The following is a 6,479-nucleotide window of genomic DNA, read 5'->3' as shown; positions in this document are numbered from 1 at the left end:
GGAAGAGCTTGCATGACAGCAAATGAGTTAGTAACAAACCTGCTATAATTGCAGGATTTGGTCCTTGCAAAAAAAACCACTTTCTAGTATGGAATGGTTATGTTATTAGTTTTCTATTGCTGCTTTACAAATTATCACAAACAGTATTTTACAGTTCTGTAGGCCAGATGGGCAGATTTGACTGACCTTTTTTTTGTTTAGGGTCTTAAAGCTGAAATCAAGTTGAGTGCCAGGCTGGGCATTGTTCTGGAGTCTCTAGGGGAAGAGTCTGCTGCTAAGCTCATTGAGTTGCCAGATCGTTGCATCATGGGCCTGAGGTCCCCATTTCCTTGCTGACTGTCAGGTGCCACTCTCAGCTCCAGGAAGCTACCCACATTTCTTGACACATGATTCCTTCCATCTTTAGGCTGGCAATGGTGCATTCAGTTCTTCTCATACTTGGAATCTGTCTGACTTCCCTTTATGCTACAAACCAGATAAAATGATTTTAAAGGGCTTGTGTGATTAGGCCTACCACATCTTTTTGCTTAACTCAAAGTCAACTGATGAGAATCATAATTACATCCGCAAATCTCTTGCCAGGTTTTTTAAAACGACAGACACCAAGTCCCATATTCATGGTCTGAGGGATATCTTGAGCCAATTTAGGACTCTGCCCACCATAGTGATTTAAATAAGCCCCCTGGCTCTGGCCCAGTTAGATTAGCCAGCTAGGTCTCTGGTAGGCCTGTGTACATTGACCACCATCAGATTATGCATTTAGAAATGAGTGATAAAGATATAAAGTGCCCACCATTCTTTGAAAAAACTTTTTGAGCACTTACTGTAGGTCAGACACTTTTCTGTGGAGATTTTAGTCTAGTCTCAACAAAAATTTCCTAGAGGTCCGCAGTGAAAAATGGCTTATATAAAGTTGAGTAAGTAATTTTTGGGTAGACAAGTGAGTTGAAAAGATGGATACAAGAACAGAAAGACGAAGGTCTCCCTGATTCTGCTGCTCAGGAGGGAATTCAGATCCTTGGAAAGGATTCATTAACAGTCTTTCCAGAATTTCAAGTCGGCCAAAATACCGTCTAGTTAATCCAATTATGTTAGTAGAGTGCCTGAATCATTGCAGTGTAACATTTGAAAAATGTGCAATGGTGGCAGTGTGGAGTGATAGTATAAATGAATAGGTTTAGTGTGATGAATGGCATTTAAAACCTCAACTAATGAAGGAAGATGGATGACATTGCTTTTGAAAGTTGAGTTGCCTGCTGAAAAAGTGTCCTGTGTGTAATTACTGCCTTAGAACAATTTGTTGATTCGCTTTTGTTGCCTGAAAGATAGGTAGGATTCAGCAACTCACACACACACAAAAGAAGTAGAAGGTTCGAAAGTTCACAGGTGAGTTTGGCCCTTCCTTGGCAGAACAGACAGCCATATGAAGAAACACCTATGATGATACATTTGCAAATTCTTTTAACAAATATTTGAATGCCTTCCTAGGCACTATTAACCACTATTGTTACATCACTCAGCAAAACAAAAATACCTGGTTTTAAAGAGCTTATATTTGGTGAAGGAAGACAGCAGTAAGTTATATGGTATGCTAAAATGTGATAAAGTTCTATGAAAAAAAAATAGAGAAGGAAATCAGGAATGGGGTGGAGAGTGGGTTGCAAATGACTGTTTCCAGCTGCCTGGAAAATATAATGCCCTTGTCTTTGAAAAGTTGCTTTAACTTAAGACTGAAATGTACCAAGGAAGTGCAGTAATAAAAAGGGTGTTTTCTAATATGTCATTCTTTTATAAGTTGTACTCTGGACTAGGTGTGGTGGCTCATGTCTGCAATCCCAGTACTTTGGGAGGCTAAGGCGTGAGGATCAAGAGCCCAGGAGTTCGAGACCAGCCCGGGCAACATGGTGAGACCCAGTCTTTTAAAAAATTTTTTGAAATGGTGCTTGTCTGTATTCTCAGCTGCTCATGAAGCTGAGACGGGAAGATCTCTTGAGCCCAGGAAGTTGAGGCTCCAGTGAACTATGATTGTGCCACTGCCTTCCAGCTATGGTGGCAGAGCAAGATCCTGTTTTAATAATAAGTTGTACACTGAAGATACTAGTTTGGGAAATGTAGTGATAATGTACCCAGTGCTGCTATAGTAGTCCCTGCTAATGTGCCAGTGTCCAGGAGTGATAAACTTGTAATCTTGTAAACTGGGAGTTTAATCAAATGTGTGAGCCCTTTTTAAACCAAGAAAAATGAACATTCTATCTAGAGTTAGGTGATCTAATCAAACATATTAGAGATTATTTAGGTTACTCATGATTTCTGTGTGTATTTAGCCTTGTAGAATACCCTTGATGAACTTGATTGACCCTTAAAAAAGAATCTTTATTATTGAGCATAAACATTGAAGAATAAAGAAGATAGAAAGTGATGCCTCCTCATTGGGGTAGCATTTCCAGGACAAGCCTAATTTTATCCCATAGAATTACGTTGGGAAGGAAATTCAAAACGTTAACAAGAGGTTTAGACAAACATGGCTTCCAGCTTCTGAAGGCAATGGCCAGCTGGGGGCACCCCTGTCCAAGGGGAGAGGACTTGGCTGAGGTGCATTTGTATATCTCCTGGTGCATTAAGAAGGGATAGGTAATCTACTGGCACTTAAAGATAATTGCTATGATTGAATGATTTTCCCACTCCAGTTTTTAAAACCAGCAAGAAAAATTTCTGCTTAAAAGCCCCCAGTGGCTGGCCAGGCGCAGTGGCTCACACCTGTAATCCCAGCACTTTGGGAAGCCGAGATGGGCGGATCACTTGAGGTCAAGAGTTCAAGACCAGTCTGGCCAACATGGTGAAACCCCATCTCTACTTAAAAAACAAAAATTAGCTAGGCGTGGTGGCAGGCGCCTGTAATCCAAGCTACTCAGGAGGCTGAGGCAGGAGAATCGCTTAAACCCAGAAGGCGGAGGTTGCAGTGAGCGCGCCACTGCACTCTAGCCTGGGTGACAGGTTTTTAACAGATTTGAGACTCTGTCTCAAAAAAAAAAAAAAAAAAAAAAAATTGCACCCACAGTGGCTTCTCAGTGCCTTGAAGACAGATACAGATTCCTTAAAGTGGCTTAGGAACTCCATCCTCTGTCTCCTGCTCACCTCCAACCTCACTGCTCGCTATGATGCACTCTGTTCCCCACTAAACTTCTTTGTGCTCCAAGAAAAGACCCAGTCTCACCTCTGAACATCTGTGCATTCTCACACTTCCCTGGCCAACTCCTACCCATGCTTTAGGTCTCAGCTATCATTTCCTTCAGCAAGGCTTTCCTGACCTCTCAAGTACAAGTTACGTGTCCCTTTTATGCACATCCACAATAACACCTCTATCGTGATCTTTATTACACTGTTACAATTTCTCACTTATCTCTTTCCTCCACCTGTTTTTGAGGGCTGGCACTGTGCTTCTCAGTGTCTGAGCTGGATGAGACACTGCTAGTTTCCTACCCTATATCCATTTTTCTCTTCCTTACCAAGAGAATCCTGGTTTTGTTTAGGGTAGCATTGTGCCCAGCTTCCCCTGCAGCTCCAAGTATCAGTCAGACAATCCTGGCCGATGAGATAGGCTAGGGCATTTTTGAGAAACATTTACAGTGCAAAGAGAACTGTCCCTTCCTCCTCTTTTCCTCCTTCTTTCTACCTGGAATGTGGTTAGGGTGGCTAGAAGTGACAAGGATTAGGGCTATTTGCCTATGTGGTGACAAAGACGAAAGACGACGAAAACCATGTTAAGGACGGCTGAACAGGAAGAAGGAGAAGGAATTGTGTGTTGTCATTCCAGCCCTGGGCTACCTGCCTTTAAACTTGTTATTATATGAAGGTGGTGAGATATTATGTGAGATGTTGTCATCTGTTCATTTGGGGATGTAACAGGGGTGGTTAACCCAAATACAGAGGTTTAACCTATTTGGTTCTATTATATGCAGTCAAATGTAGCCCATAAGTGATACACTGCTCATATATTTGTTAAATTAATGAAGATTATAATAATAATTGCTCATTTGCCAAGTGCTTACCACAAATTAGGCTCCATTCTAAGTACTTTCCATGACTGCCTCATTTGGGAGAAGAACCTTGGCAGATTCTATAGGAAAATTCTGGAGAATACTAAGCCCTACATGAAGAAATAGCCAGAATCGTGTGGAAGAATTTGGGAGAAATCTCTTATTTCTCTAAAATGAAACTTAGCATTAATAGCTAGCCCAGCCAGGACCTGTCCATTACTTGGTTCCTAAGGGTAGGGGTCAGATCTCTAACATATTGCAACATGTTGGCTAGGTGCGGTGGCTCACAACTATAATCCCAACACTTTGGGAGGCCAGTGCAGGCAGGTTGCTTGAACTCAGGAGTTTAAGACCAGCCTGGGCAACATGGTGAAGCCCCATCTCTACTAACAATACAAAAAAATTAGCCAGGTGTGGTGGTGTGTGCCTGTGGTCCCAGCTACTCTGGAGGCTGAGGTGGGAGGATCACTTGAGCCCAGGAGGCAGAGGTTGCAGTGAGGCATGATCACACCACTGAACTCTAGCCTGGGCAATAGAGTGAGACCCCCATCTCAAAAATAATAATAATTAAAATAAAATAAAATATTTCAACATGTGAATGCCGTTCCCACCTTGCTCAATTGTTCAACCCACACTAAATCTCTTCCCCTAATTAATCTCTCCCTACTTCTCTAAGGACAAATATGCTGGTCAGTCTATGTATTTCTATCTGGCTGTCTAACTCTATCTATCTATCTGTCTATCTATCCATCTGTCTATCTATCCATCTGTCTGTCTGTCTATCTATCTATCTATCTATCTATCTAATCTGCCTTTCTGCTTTTTATCTACCTATCCATCCAGTCATCTATTTGTCATGTGGATTAGATGCCTGCCGCATCAGAGCCCTTTCTAAGACTGACCCACAGCTCCTACTGAAAGAGCACCCCCAGATGACCCATTTTACACTAGGTTGATTAGACTAAGGTTGGGCAGCTCACCCAAGAACTGCTAAACCTTAAGTTGGCCAGTGTCCTGTGACATGTCTTGGGGCAAAAAGAGGATCTGGGCAATCAAATTTTTCACAGCTTTGAACTGAGAAATACTGAGAGAATTATGTAGTGGGCAGGAAGTGAGGCCTGAAGGAGAGGGGTGAAGAGGCACAACAGGGGCCATGGAAGCTCAATGTTCTGAGAAAACAGAAGCTGTAAGGATGTACACCGTGAGGTAGAGAGGAGTTATATAGAGTAGAAGAAAGAACGCCAGTTGAAGCTGGCAGAAAAGTAGACACAAAGAGAAGTACAGACAGCTGCTTGGGGAACAGCTGAGACCCATTAATGATGGAGCCCTAGAACAAAAACCCATTACCACAGCTCCTCAGGTTCTTAGAGCCGCCTGGATTCTGATTCTGACTGTGAGACCCAGTTCTGTGTGGGCCCCTTTCCTTTATGAAGCCTGGCTGTTTGGCATTTTCTAGATTTCTAAGCAAATGCATCTTTATAAAGAATCCCTGTGACATAAAATAAATTCTCTTGAACCAAAAGAGCCTATCTAAAACATTCCCAGTAAGCCAGTATTCAAGCAGTATCTCCCTGTTAAATAATCCACTGACGTTAGCACATTATTTTTCTCATGAAATACTTCTCATATTGTTTAGAGCAGCAGGGATGGGCTTGGATAGCTCCTTGGGTGAAACTTGTCACTGCGTCTGAACTTCAAGTCCAACAAGGTAAGCCTCTGAGCCTCCAGGGCCCAGGATGAGTCTCTGGAACTCTCCAAATGAGAAACTAGACAGGTAATGATTGATTCTCTCCCTCAGGTAGGGGAGGAAATCTGTTTCCCAGAAAGAACAGAATAAGCCCTGCCAACAGCCCTGGGCACGGTCATACCCTCTGAATCTTGACTTGGCCCAATACCAGTGGCCACACACTCTGCAAAAACACAGTCTGTGGCAGAAAATTCTAGGACTGCCTGCTAGAGTAGGGGTTCAGTCTCTCAACTCTGCAAGGCAAGAGTACATTCTCTGTCTCTCCCTTTGGGGTCAGGCAAAATAATATTTGCAATAGAGTACAAATTCTTGCTTCCAGATTCCATTTCAAATTTGGTGGGGAAGATATTTCGGAGATGTAATTTTTTCCTTTGGTTGCAAGAGTACTGCTGAGGGAAGACCGTTTTTTTTTTTTAGGGGAAACTTGTTCCTTTAACAGCTGTTAATGGCCAAGAAACTTCCAAACACTCTTTCCATCAGCAGTTTATCCAGTTGCAGGTCTATCTTTTTCTCATTTCTCTGAGAATCCCAACAATTCTTGGAGAATAAGGTAATTCAAACACCACCTCCTAATCCTTTAAAATAAGCTTTAAAAAAAAAAAACTCTGCATTAAAGTTGATTTTAAATTATTCCAATTTTTCACTTTTTAACCTATTTGTAATTCATTATGGTATATATGAAATTTGTATCCAAA

This window comes from Papio anubis, chromosome 2 (genome assembly GCF_008728515.1).
Source record: "Papio anubis isolate 15944 chromosome 2, Panubis1.0, whole genome shotgun sequence".
NCBI classification, from domain to species: domain Eukaryota; kingdom Metazoa; phylum Chordata; class Mammalia; order Primates; family Cercopithecidae; genus Papio; species Papio anubis.
This window is presented reverse-complemented; position numbering follows the sequence as displayed.